The sequence below is a fragment of the Paramormyrops kingsleyae genome, chromosome 13, assembly GCF_048594095.1.
Source record: "Paramormyrops kingsleyae isolate MSU_618 chromosome 13, PKINGS_0.4, whole genome shotgun sequence".
Lineage (NCBI taxonomy): Eukaryota > Metazoa > Chordata > Actinopteri > Osteoglossiformes > Mormyridae > Paramormyrops > Paramormyrops kingsleyae.
The window spans coordinates 17,065,235-17,079,560 of NC_132809.1; the positions used below are offsets into that span (position 1 = coordinate 17,065,235).

The following is a 14,326-nucleotide window of genomic DNA, read 5'->3' on the forward strand; positions in this document are numbered from 1 at the left end:
CAACCACCCGTATGAATTTAAAGGCCACCCTACTTTCCACACAGGCATATGCTATCTTAATGCTTTTTAGATTAAATCAGAGGACAGGCAGATATTTTCAAATTCCTTATTTGGAGGAAAGAGAGCCAAGGGGTATGTAAACATGATGTTAGCCATTTTAGCGTTAGCCATTTTAGCATGCATGCGCTGTCTGAACACGGCCATGACAACCGTAACCTTTTGTTTAATTGAGAGCGTTTGATATCTTCAAAAAGAGAAAGTAGGTATATGGTCCATATATATATGCTCAGAAACGGCAAAATAATCAAACAGCCTCAGAATGCAGAGTTTGTATCTCACTACCAGTACAGCTGCTCATACGGGTCATCCATATTTCTGAGACGCAGCGTGAAGAGAGAGGAGCAGAAATAGGAGGAAAGGAGGAGAGAAAATGAAAAAGTGGAGGGCGGGTGGGGGGGAGACAGTGAGCCAGAGTGGAACTGATCTCCAGCCGAATTGTGCTCCCGCATGGTCGGGTTTCAGCTTCTGTGCAGACTGCTAACAAGCCGAGCAAGAAAGGGGAGAAAAGGGAAAAAAATAATAAAAGAGGCACTACATGGGGGGAGCGGAGAGAAGCAGAGAGAGCCCCGCCTACTAGGCCCCGTTCGCCGGCCGACAGCAGTCAATAAATCAATAAGAAGAGTTCCCAGCCGGTAAGGTGGGGAGAGAGGTCCGTGTTAAACTACATGCAGATGGACGGCCAGCCGTGGACACAGGCAGCGCTGACAGTCACCTTCAGGTGGCATTAGGGGGCAGCAACTACCCCCTAGTATTTTATAAAGTCCAGGGGTGGGTAAGAGTTTTCCCGCTAGCACTGAACACCATCCCCCGGACTTCGCTGCCCCATCTGTGCCCACATCACCGGAGCGGCTGGTCGGGGCCGAAACCGGCCACTCACGGGGCAGGAGGACCCTACATGCATAGAAAGGACTTTTAATTTAACCCTAGAGATCACGCAGACAGGCATTAGCAGTGGGCTGGTCTCCCTGCACCCGCTAGCGCCTCCCTCTGGAGGGGGGGCAGAAGCACATGCAGCACAGATAAACATGCCACAGAAATGTAACTCAAGAAAAAAAATTAGAGGAAGAATAAAAAAGGGCAAATCAGAGACTACTCTGATTCACTTAACACTGAAAGAACCAACTTCTGCTAATAAGTAAATAATATAATTTTAAAAGCTCTAAACCATGTTTGAAACACACTTTGAATGTTTCCTTGAAGGTTATGGCAGGATTCTTGCCTTCTTCATAGACGAACACTGTAGGATTAACTCCAGTACAAAGCTCATTTTAAACAGTTGCGGGGCATATATACAGGGGTGGGGCCAGATGGTCGTGGCCGCAGCTAAAAGCTGATTGGCCCCTAGAGTGACTCCTCCCCAGTCACTCACTGATTCATAACATAATTGGGTAATGAGAAGGTGGCACCTCTGTATGAGTTACGGACCCCTTTCTACCCGCCAGCCTGAGAATCGCCCCTGTCCACAGCACCCCGGGTGTGCAGTGAATTTTTTTTGTTTACCAGCTACAGTGGGAAAATGTGAAGGATGGCAGTGCCAGGGGCTTCCGTCATGGTGTAAACTAAGCCCAAAGACACCCTAACACAGTGGGTCTCCTGTTCCTGGTACCCCGCTCCCCCACCAGAAGGTTTTCATTCTAACCCTTGCTTAACTGGGCTTACATGGTCCTTAATAAGTAATAATGATTGTGGCATGTTGAAAGCAGCGTGGGTTGGAATGAAAACATTCTGGTGGGGGGGGATGCAGGAACAGGATTGAAAACTGCTGCCCTAACATAATGTGCCATTTGCCTCAGCTCAGCTTGCAGGCCACACCCCCTCAGTCTGCGGCTCTCTTTAGGGGCATCTCACTGACGTCCTTATCAGAGGCAGAGATAAAACCACACCTTTGGAAAAGCAGAGTGTGGATCACGAGCAAAGCAGTAAGTGCGAAAGCTGGCCAAGGTCGTTAGCATGAGCAGACAGCGAGGAAGGGGCTGTGCTTTTCACTGTACCTGCCCATTGCCCTTAATATACAGGAGCCCATGCACTGCTATATTAGACACAATTATGCAGTAGCAGTAATGGTGAAATGCCTTTCCATCCAGGCGCAGCTGGTAATAAGACTTTGAGATGACAGGTCAATCATTATAAATGTTATAATACTTTTTGAAGGTTCTCAAACTAATTATTAAGACATTACAATGATAATTTTAAATGCCAATTCAACTTGTATGACTTCTAATACTGAGGATCTGACAAACAGATTATGTATATAACCATGAACATGTGGTACACCAGTTTGAATCAAACCGTCATGGAAGACAGGAACAGCGGGTGGCTTAAAGACTCGTTCGGGATGCTTTCAGAGGCTGCGATCCAGCAGCCTGGGGAGACACAGTGGCTCACTGTACCGCACGGTGCTTCCTATTCAAGCTGATGGCTCCCAGCACATGTACTGTAGGGCACACAGGCCAGAACACAACCAAACTCACTATAAGCTGAGCCCAGTGTCAAAGAGGCGGGCCATGAGGAGGTTTGTCACAGGTACCACTTTCAGATGACATCACCGAAATAAAAGCAGGCTAAATGACCAATCAGTTTGCATGGTAATGGACCAGAAAAAAAGATGCACTTTTCAATTTACATGAGAGATAGATCCATCGTCCTCCAGTTCTGCTCTAAAACATTTCGAGAGCAATTGGGAAGGTAAAGGGAGACTACGGGATGAATTTCCATGCTGGCATTTTTCACGGTGTGCAGAAGACTCATTCGATTTGGGGTGTGTTACAAGAACGCCCCATCCATCACCTGTCACCGCTCCACAGCTCAGTGATTGCTGTCATTTTTCTACCATTTAAATTATGTGAATGGAGCAAATCCCCACTGACAGCTTTTAGACTGGTATGAAGAAGCAGTACTTTTAAACTTAAAACAACTACTGCATAGTTTACAGTATGCTGTCTCATAAGGTGCTGATTTGTTCTTCTGTTAAGAATACCTAGACAGATCTTTCCTGACAGATTTTCCTTTCTGAATACCCTTTGCTATGAAGACACACAAAACACAGAATCACTGTCTCACGTTGAACTGCCTACTCGTCCTCATGTCTGGAAAGGCTGTCGAGGACGGAATATTTGAACGAGCTGTGAGAAAAGCACAAAAACAGCCAATTCAGTCACCCCATGTGATTCTGACAGATTTTGGTGGGACTAACGAGTATGAATGACGCAATAAAGACAACACACAGCCCATTAGTAAAGCCACATTATAACAAGCCAAAAAAGGACAGCAGAACAGCAGCAAACCAAATTTCTCATCAGCTCTCTTCCCCCTCCCTCCCCTCTTTGTCTCCCCCACTTTGCTCCAGCCCCTCCTGTCCTGTCAGAACACATTGTCTAGTTAGAGACCAAAAACATTTTCTCATTGATTGGCAGTATTGATTCTTTTTAATTTGTACATTGGCTTAGAAAGCTCAGAGGTCAGGGGTCAAAGTTCATCCACTTAATCTACTCCCTTTTTTTGATCTGAGCGCTCAGGAGATAGTCCTGTCAAGGAATTTGATTTAGCTTCAAGCTTGGACAGCTTCACTGGAGCGTCCCTGTCTGGGTTTTCACCCCACACTGTACATTACTGTAGGTCTCGCTGTCACAGAAGACTTGCCACCCCCGATCAGAGAGGCTGCACAGGTCAGCCACAATCTGTACGTATTCATCTGTCCATGAGGCTGATATGGAGTAGGATGCCCCCTGCAGGCGGCAGTCATAGTGATAAGCCCAGTCAAATGCTGGCCTTTGACAGACACACCTAGCTAACAAAATTTAGTTACATTGTTACAGAAACGGACTGTGCTACTGCAGGATCGCCAACTCTCACACATCTGACGTGACACTTTCAGACTCTCACAGTGACGCAAGAAATCTTACAGCAAATCCGTCTTATTCCATTACAAACCTAAAATTAGCTACATGAAATGCATTGGGGTAGTCTGCAAACCCTACTGTCCATTTACAAGGTAATAAAACTGTTACATACATGTAAATGCGTGTGCATGTGTATGCAGACTTGAATTGAAAATGTCCTGCCAGCGAGCTGACCAAAGCTAGCATCCCTGCTACTGTTGTAGATCAATGGTAAGGAGGGCTTCTCAAGTATGGCTTTCCTTACCGCCTTCAAGAAACGAGACCCTCCTGTTCCATGAGCACCTCTGCTAGTTCCCATTCTACACTATGTTCCCTGAATGCTCCTCATGTTGTACTTTCTGCAGATATGAAAAGTCTTATCAGATTGGTTTGGAAGACGTTGTACACCTCTTGTCCCTATACTGCTTGCATTTGTATCTGGGTTTTCACTGGAAGCTCAGCCAAGCTGCGCTTATAATTAGCTGAATTGTTGAAAGTTGTATGTTTGTTATGTGCTACTTGCCTCACTTTTATGCTGCTTTGGGCAAAAGTGTCTGCTAAATGAATGTGAATGTAACCCTGACTGTGACATAGACTGCAGTGTCGACACCTTCTACACTCCCTTCCATGTCAAAAGTGTGTTTCTCATTCTGACTGTACTGATCGGCGCTTGTACTCGCCCGAAGGATACATCACAGCTTAGCATGAACGTCTCAGTGCTGGACTCCCACAGAATAATTATGCACCTTGAGGACAAGAGGCTGATCTCTCAGTATGAGCTCCCATCGGTTCACAAACGCGACAGCGGCTGCAAGTTAATGGGGGCAGGGGCGGCGAGCCTGCGCCATGGTGACGGGCCGCACGGCGCCACGTCAGTGGTCGCTCATCCCGCAATGTCGTACAAGGTCAGCTGCGGATTGGACGGCGCGTAATTTACATCGTGAGGAGCCACTGCTCACTCTGGGAAAGTAATCGTGGTCTCCGAGCCTTTGGGTTAGACAGAGAAAAATCATATTGGCTCCAACCATCTTAATCTTACCTAGTAAAAAAAAGCTCATGTTATGATGTTTGGACAGGTTACTATATAAACATTTTATGAGCTGCTTGTGGAAATCCAAGGAGCATTGTCACTTTTCACAGTAGTGATATATGCTCGCCTTGTCCTTGGGTGATCAGTGCAGGAAGGCATATAAAATGTAAAAAATCTCATTCTTCATGGGCGCAGGGACTCCTCAAACATGGACACGGCTTTATGTGGGGTTTAATTTAGAGGGTACCGCGGTCAAACACTTTTAAACAGTAATAAGGTGTCACAGCACAGGGCCCAAAGCGCTCAGTTAAAATGCATTTTATTGACTTCTGCATCCGACAGACTTCAAGGCTGGATGCCCCGAATGGCAGCACCCAACCACAATGGCAGGTTCGGCGGCCGGTGGACCCCAGGACCACTGCACAATAGATCACTGGAAACAGGTATCTGGCCAGGCTGTTGTTTGGCTGGGTGGTTGCGAAACAAGGAGTACAAGAGATGGACTCAAACATGTAGCACTTAAGAAAACAGGAAGAGGAACCAGGAAAGGGGGCTGAACAACAAAAGCAACAAAGCAAGAGGTATTTTGAAATCTAGGCGACAAAAAATTAGACAAGGGGTAGGGCTGGGTGATATGAATTGACTTATCATTATATAAAATTTAAGAAAATGAGAATCTTCAATTAACTGTCGATAAGGAGCATTGAGTGATACCACACATCAACCTATCACATCACAGAAACTAATGCAATTCCAGCCAATCATATGGTAGTCTTTTAAGAACGGACAACCTATGCCAATGCACTTCAAAATTGACTATTAGTGGGGCACGTCACATGCTACTATTATGTAAATGATTAGTGCTCCCTCAAAAGAAGCTTCAGGTGTCGGTGAAAAAAGTGACAGCTCAGCCACCACGATATCTCTCACAGGAGATGTTCTGGATAAACTAGGTAAAAGATGCCGGTGGTGAGGGGGGACACTACAGACCGGTGCTGTGTACGGTGGTGAGGCGGGACACTACAGACCGGTGCTGCGTACGGTGGTGAGGGGGGACACTACAGACCGGTGCTGCGTACGGTGGTGAGGGGGGACACTACAGACCGGTGCTGCGTACGGTGGTGAGGCGGGACACTACAGACCGGTGCTGCGTACGGTGGTGAGGCGGGACACTACAGACCGGTGCTGCGTACGGTGGTGAGGGGGGACACTACAGACCGGTGCTGCGTACGGTGGTGAGGGGGGACACTACAGACCGGTGCTGCGTACGGTGGTGAGGCGGGACACTACAGACCGGTGCTGCGTACGGTGGTGAGGCGGGACACTACAGACCGGTGCTGCGTACGGTGGTGAGGCGGGACACTACAGACCGGTGCTGCGTACGGTGGTGAGGCGGGACACTACAGACCGGTGCTGTGTACGGTGGTGAGGCGGGACACTACAGACCGGTGCTGCGTACGGTGGTGAGGCGGGACACTACAGACCGGTGCTGCGTACGGTGGTGAGGGGGGACACTACAGACCGGTGCTGTGTACGGTGGTGAGGGGGGACACTACAGACCGGTGCTGCGTACGGTGGTGAGGGGGGACACTACAGACCAGTGCTGTGTACAGTGGTGAGGCAGGACACTACAGACCGGTGCTGTGTACAGTGGTGAGGCAGGACACTACAGACTGGTGCTGTGTACGGTGGTGAGGGGGGACACTACAGACCGGTGCTGTGTACGGTGGTGAGGGGGGACACTACAGACCGGTGCTGTGTATGGTGGTGAGGCGGGACACTAGAGACCGGTGCAGCGTACAGTGGTGAGGCGTGACATTAGAGACCGGTGCTGCGTACGGTGGTGAGGGGGGACACTAGAGACCGGTGCTGCGTACGGTGGTGAGGGGGGACACTAGAGACCGGTGCTGCGTACGGTGGTGAGGCGGGACACTAGAGACCGGTGCTGTGTACGGTGGTGAGGCGGGACACTACAGACCGGTGCTGCGTACGGTGGTGAGGGGGGACACTACAGACCGGTGCTGCGTACGGTGGTGAGGGGGGACACTAGAGACCGGTGCTGCGTACGGTGGTGAGGCGGGACACTAGAGACCGGTGCTGCGTACAGTGGTGAGGGGGGACACTAGAGACCGGTGCTGCGTACGGTGGTGAGGCGGGACACTACAGACCGGTGCTGCGTACGGTGGTGAGGCGGGACACTACAGACCGGTGCTGTGTACGGTGGTGAGGCAGGACACTACAGACAGGTGCTGTGTACAGTGGTGAGGCAGGACACTACAGACCAGTGCTGTGTACAGTGGTGAGGCAGGACACTACAGACAGGTGCTGTGTACAGTGGTGAGGCAGGACACTACAGACCAGTGCTGTGTACAGTGGTGAGGCAGGACACTACAGACCGGTGCTGTGTACAGTGGTGAGGCAGGACACTACAGACTGGTGCTGTGTACGGTGGTGAGGGGGGACACTACAGACTGGTGCTGTGTACGGTGGTGAGGGGGGACACTACAGACCGGTGCTGTGTATGGTGGTGAGGCGGGACACTAGAGACCGGTGCAGCGTACAGTGGTGAGGCGTGACATTAGAGACCGGTGCTGCGTACGGTGGTGAGGGGGTACACTAGAGACCGGTGCTGCGTACGGTGGTGAGGCAGGACACTACAGACCGGTGCTGTGTACAGTGGTGAGGCAGGACACTACAGACTGGTGCTGTGTACGGTGGTGAGGGGGGACACTACAGACTGGTGCTGTGTACGGTGGTGAGGGGGGACACTACAGACCGGTGCTGTGTATGGTGGTGAGGCGGGACACTAGAGACCGGTGCAGCGTACAGTGGTGAGGCGTGACATTAGAGACCGGTGCTGCGTACGGTGGTGAGGGGGTACACTAGAGACCGGTGCTGCGTACGGTGGTGAGGGGGGACACTAGAGACCGGTGCTGCGTACGGTGGTGAGGCGGGACACTAGAGACCAGTGCTGTGTACGGTGGTGAGGCGGGACACTACAGACCGGTGCTGCGTACGGTGGTGAGGGGGGACACTACAGACCGGTGCTGCGTACGGTGGTGAGGGGGGACACTAGAGACCGGTGCTGCGTACGGTGGTGAGGCGGGACACTAGAGACCGGTGCTGCGTACAGTGGTGAGGGGGGACACTAGAGACCGGTGCTGCGTACGGTGGTGAGGCGGGACACTACAGACCGGTGCTGTGTACAGTGGTGAGGCAGGACACTACAGACCAGTGCTGTGTACAGTGGTGAGGCAGGACACTACAGACCGGTGCTGTGTACAGTGGTGAGGCAGGACACTACAGACTGGTGCTGTGTACGGTGGTGAGGGGGGACACTACAGACTGGTGCTGTGTATGGTGGTGAGGGGGGACACTACAGACCGGTGCTGTGTATGGTGGTGAGGCGGGACACTAGAGACCGGTGCAGCGTACAGTGGTGAGGCGTGACATTAGAGACCGGTGCTGCGTACGGTGGTGAGGGGGGACACTAGAGACCGGTGCTGCGTACGGTGGTGAGGGGGGACACTAGAGACCGGTGCTGCGTACGGTGGTGAGGGGGGACACTACAGACCGGTGCTGCGTACGGTGGTGAGGGGGGACACTACAGACCGGTGCTGCGTACGGTGGTGAGGCGGGACACTACAGACCGGTGCTGCGTACGGTGGTGAGGCGGGACACTACAGACAGGTGCTGTGTACTGGCAGCTCTTCCAAAACTAAAACTGACCTTATTTCATCACCTGAAGCATGGCCATCCAGTAGATCATACAGAATGCAGAGAGCACTGACAGTCACAGACACCAGCAATTAGGGTTTCCACTTTCAGTCTGAAGAAATGTGGGAGAAATCACATGCCGTATTGGTTGGGGTTTTCTAAGGTTATTCCCTATAAGAAGAAATTAGATTTCAGTTTGCAGTCCATTCAATTTCCCCTTTTATGTTCTGAATCTGAAATTTTAAGGAAATTAAACAAAAATAGAACCGCAAAGTAAAGAAATTTTGAACTGATTTATACTATAGTAATTAAGATATCAAGTGATATGAAAAAAATTGTGATAAAATATTTTGTCATATCGCCTAGCTTTGGTGAAGGGGGAGGGGTGGTGTCTGACAGTAAAAATGGCTGAACTGTGCGGGGACCCTCTGGTAAAAATGGCTGAGCAGAACCTAAAAGCCAGAGACACCAGGAAAGCAAACAAAAACCTGGCGAAGACGACTAACTGGTGAAATGTAGCCCAGCAAACAGCACTCCTGACTGCTTCAAGCAGTGAATGTGACACTCAGGGAGCCTCAGCAAAGGCAACGAGCCCCCAGGAGATCACTGCTTAGTCAGCGCAGAATGTGGGGACAGCAACTTCCAGTACAGAGCCGACTGACTGCGTGAGCCACAAGGCCTCAAACTGTTCTCAGGTCAGTTTAAGAAAGCTGATAGCTTTACTGAATTGTACAAAGTACTGCCGTTAGCTGATTGGTGCATCTTTCTGAAATGATGACCTGGAAAAGGCGGATGACATCACGTCAAGAGCACCCACCTCATTGGCTCAGGACAGTGTGGCTAATCTGTCGTTTTGGGGCACGGAGACAGATCTCACAATAAAGAACAAGGAAGCAAACAGAATGGCCAGCAATGGGACAAGTTTGGTAGATAAGGTTAAGGCACTTACAGGATCCCCCAGAAGGAAAACCATGCCAAGAGTTACGGATGGAAGCTACAGAGTATGTGAAAATTCCGGAAAATGAAATCTGTGGGCCAGGTGGATGGAACTTCTGATTCGTGGCAAGGTTGGTGACTCAGGAGGGGAGCATTCTGGGAAGGATTTACAAGGAGGGCGGCCACTGGAGGGGGGAATTGACGTGACACGCTGCTGAGGAGGGGAGCATTCTGGGAAGGTTTGAGATGTCCATTAATCACGGGGGCTGTGACAGCTGCCAGGGTCGCTTGTGGGGCGGAGTTTAATGGGTTTAGCCGTGTCCCTGGGGGCCGCAGGATCGTGTTGCAGAACCTTCCGGGGAGAGAGCAGAGTTGCTATTAAGTGGGGCTGCGTGGGGGTTCAGGGCAGCATGAACGGCTCTCTTTAGGTTCCCCGTAAAAAATCTCACTCACACCATCAGCAGCGATAACGAACATATTATCAAGCCAATTAAATACATGCATACATATTTCATCAAAATACTACATACTACAGACTTTGGCAGATGGACCAGATTTTCATTTTCCAACTTTAATATCCTCCAAAGAATTCAGCAGTTCAAAGGTTATTAATGTTCATAAAGTTTGATTAAAATTTTCAAAACAGACTTATAGGTATTTTACTGCTAAAGCCCCTTGATCAGTCATTGACAGAGAACGAAACTTACTCACATGTTCGGTCTGCACTGCATGATGGGGAAAAAAGCAGTTGATGGGGAACAACCTCCATGGTGGGTGGAGACCTCCCCGTGTCATAGGGTGGTTAACTTAAATGGTATATTTCCAAGCCACGCCTTTCTTAACGACCCCTGACGATCAGGTGTCTTTACTGAATATGAAAGAAAGGGAAACCCAGCTTATTAAATCTGTCCCACCAATCGATCAGCCCCTGGTTCACAAGTTTTACTGTGAATTTTTTTACACAGTGCCATCAAAAGGTTGGGAACCCCAAACTTATAAGAGATGCAACAGCACAGCTTCACTGGGACTCTCCACGCAAAGCACGGCCACACTGCAGACACACATCGCTATGTGTCAACAGCCGACCATCCGGCTGCTGAAATGGAAGCTCAGGTGCGTATTGACGCTGTTGTGGGGCGCCAAGTGCTACAGGACACATGAGCCGCGTCTTCAACAAGCCCCCCCCAGCGATGACATACACAACATTCATTACACGGCGTCAACGTCCCCACTGGCATCAGTGATTCTCCTGCTTATAACTGCCGCCCCAGTTCACGATATGCAGTGATAATTGCGACAGCTGCCTGCCTTTGGGGGACACAGTGTGGCCGCATCATTCAGGACCCTTCTTTCTTTGAAACAGAACTGATCCGCAGTACAGCATGCAGTCAGAGAAATCAAAGCTGTTAGATTCTTCCCAGTATTTTTATTATTGTATTGACATTTAGTCTGAGTAGCATGACAGTTACCAGTTAGCTCTAGCACAAAAAGGTAAGTCAAACGACACAGTAATGTGCCAGACTTCAGTGGATCACAAAAGCATCCAGAAACATCAGCAAATGATTCGGCTTTTGCCCACAGTACCCCAGTAATCACCAAAAGTGATTTATTCCTCAAAAAGAAACAGGTTGGGTATTCAGTTTTCATTAGGTAAACCCGGCTTTTGCAGAATTGTTTAAAGGCATTGTCAATAGTCATTCTACAATTAAGTACTTGTATTGATGTCTTAATAAATTATCCTTCAAAGGCTGTCTTAAGGAGTACGAGCCTGTAATCCTGAAAGGCAGAGTAGAAACACTGTGTGGCAGTCACGCTGTCCCAGGGGCCAACGGAAATGTTTGACCAGGGGTTTGGATTAAATGAGTAGCGGGCGAAGACCAAAAAGACGAAGAACAGGAAGTGTAAACTTGTCAATAATCGGTGAATGTGCAAAGTGCGTGCAGGTTCGCAGTTTTTGTATGGGTGGTAAAGGACGTCACTGTGGGGTACTGCCAGGTGCCAGGCTGCTCCTTGACCCTTGACCTTTGCACTGTAAAATGCCTCATATGGAAAGCATGGTCATATCCTAAAGCTTGGTGTCGGGTGTCATGCACAGAGTCTTCGTCACACGGGACCGTTCTGCCTCCATGTCCATCAGCCCCCAGCTCTGTGCTTAGCCCTGTCCACGGCACGTGCCGCCTGAGGAGGTCTGGGGTCAATCCCGCGGTTTAGAGACAGCACCGCCCTCCTGCCTCCCACTCCCTCCCCCACTCTCAGGTTACACCTCCAAGTGACCCCCGCTCCTGCCAGAAGGTCGGGAGGCTTGGTCCCCCCGGAGCGGACGTCAGGCAGAGCCCAGACCTCACGGTGATGGAGATGGCTGCCGTCCGAGCTGCCAATCTCCCCATTTAAAGAGGGACCCGTCCACGAGATTTATCACAAAGAGTACAGCTCTGGGAAAAGAGGCGGCCACTGCTTAAAGCGGCAGGGTCAGTACAGATTGCTCCAGTAGCCATGTTTGTGTGTGTGTGTGTTTGTAATTATTACATTGTGGGGACCAGATTTCTTTCCCCACAATGAACCTCAATTTGACAGACATCTGTGCCTGCAATCGAAAATAGCCAAAAATCTTTTATTTTGTATGGTTAAGTTTAGGGCTGGGTAGGGATTAGGGTCGTCATTGTTGGGATTTTTCCCACAGAAATTAACACAGGCAGTCCCTACAAAGATATGAATACATGGACACTCTGTGTGTGTGTGTGTGTGTGTGTGTGTGTGGACATGGAAAACATCAGCGAAGGATATCAATAAAAGAAAAGCCACTGGCCTATCATCATGAATGCCTTTATTGTCATTTGTGTCCTTATAAGCATTCTCCTACAGGGAGGCATGTTTGTAGCCACACACACCGCATACCTGCCCAGCTACGGCACCAAGCTACACCTCCGTTAGCCAGCTCTGGAGGTACCTGAACGAGGAACAAAGATCACGCACTCTCCGTGGTCCCCGGCCGTCTGAGGCGGCTGTCACCACCGCTAAGTGGCTTTAGCTCATAATCCTGGCTCAGGGAGTGTCCAATAGCGTGAGGAGACGCGACGGGGGACGCGCTCACTCAACGAGGCACAAAAGGTGAGGACACAGATACAGAGCTCGTTACGATTTATCATGAAATGCACTGACGTGCTTTTTTTTCCCAAACACGACAGGGGTGGGGGGGGGCGTCTATATGTTCTCCTAAAGTGATATGACAGGAGCACAAAGCAGCAGCCGTGTTCAGGACAGCGTCCCTCGCTCACTCCCCAACTGAAAAACCCCAACAATCCAATTTCCCACCCAGCTGTCCTGGGATTGCCCTTAACGTGCAGTTTCAGACTCTCATGTTGTGTCCAGAAGGCATCCCTGCGCTTTCGGCATGTTCAGATGCGCTGTGCCCCATGAGCTCACCCTGCAGCATCTGGCTAGTGCACGCAGTAAAAATCAAGAGATGTGCTTTGTTTATATCCAACAAAAAATGCATTGTTCTAATGTGGATGGAAAAATCTGCAATCACTTGGAGCCTATGTGTCTAGTTACTGTAGCCTAACATGTAGTGTATTGCACTTGTGATGTAAAAGTAGTGGGTCCAAATCCCAGGCGTATACATGAATTGAAACCCTAAACCTCTAATCTAAGTTGTTTTAGATAGAAGCTTCACGTAAATTAGATATATACTTAATTCTCCTTTATGCTAATGTGAGATTTATAAACAGCCATCAGCTGATGACAGCTATCTGTTAACACATTTAGCAGGTGATAGTGAGGGAAGCTATAACACACACACACGCACACACACACGCACACACACACACACACGCATGCATGCACATGGGGCCCTTTCTGAAGGCAGAAGGTGTGGAACCTCTTGACTCTGAAGTGAGTCGCTCTCCATCTCTCATTAAAGCTCAGATATTGGTTTCTCTCTCCTTACCTTTAAGCACGCACCTCCCACAAGAGGGAGACGCCAAACGCCTGAGACTCTCACCTCTGTCACCACCAGGAGGTTTTATTGAATTTCTTCTACGCCTTAAAGAATTTCAGCACTGGTGGCTGGACATCACTCCCCTGCTTTGCCTGCCTGCGGCCCGTGTGCTTCGGATACTTCACATCAGATGAAGTGGCAATTAAGTAACCATAAGAGGTGGGGGGCCTCTTCTCTGACTCCACACACACATACACACTTACATATACACACACACATTTACATACACATGCATGCACACACACACACACACTTTTTGATGAACAGATGCTTCATTCCAAAGTGTGTACCAGCAATAGTACATCATAAGCATTGCTACACCCTCTGTTCTCCCACAAACACAGAGCACAGTACACAACATGTATCTACTGAAAACACCTGAACTGTCACACAATGCAGCACAAGTGAGGCCCAGTTTTCCATTTCTCTGTCGATAACAAGGTGATGAATGGGCCTTTTCTTGGTCAAAGACATTACCCAAAATGTTGGTGTTCAGATAAACACCACAGCGGAGGACCTAAGTGGGGCTCAAGGATGCTGATTGTACTAGGAGTAAGGAAAAGGGCCTGGCTAAAGGGCTAAAGAGGGCCGCATCTCAAAATCAGTCCCCTAAGAACCCCAGCTAAGAAACAAAGATCAGGGCTGCCGGTGAGATGATGGGCTCACATTCCTACGAAGTGTCCCAGACGGCACATTGCAGCCCATTGT

The 14,326-nt window shown here is 49.6% G+C and overlaps 1 long non-coding RNA gene across 1 annotated transcript in view; it reads right to left on the minus strand.

Moving 5' to 3' along the window:
* Positions 1-5,215: 5,215 nt before the first annotated feature.
* Positions 5,216-14,326, minus strand: part of LOC140578187 (uncharacterized) — an 80,658-nt gene continuing 71,547 nt past the window's right edge. Inside the window, exons 4-5 of the long non-coding RNA XR_011982244.1 lie at positions 8,698-8,797; positions 5,216-5,435 (exon numbers count right to left, since the gene is read on the minus strand). This is a non-coding gene — a long non-coding RNA (uncharacterized lncRNA). The remainder of the gene's footprint in view (positions 5,436-8,697; positions 8,798-14,326) is intronic.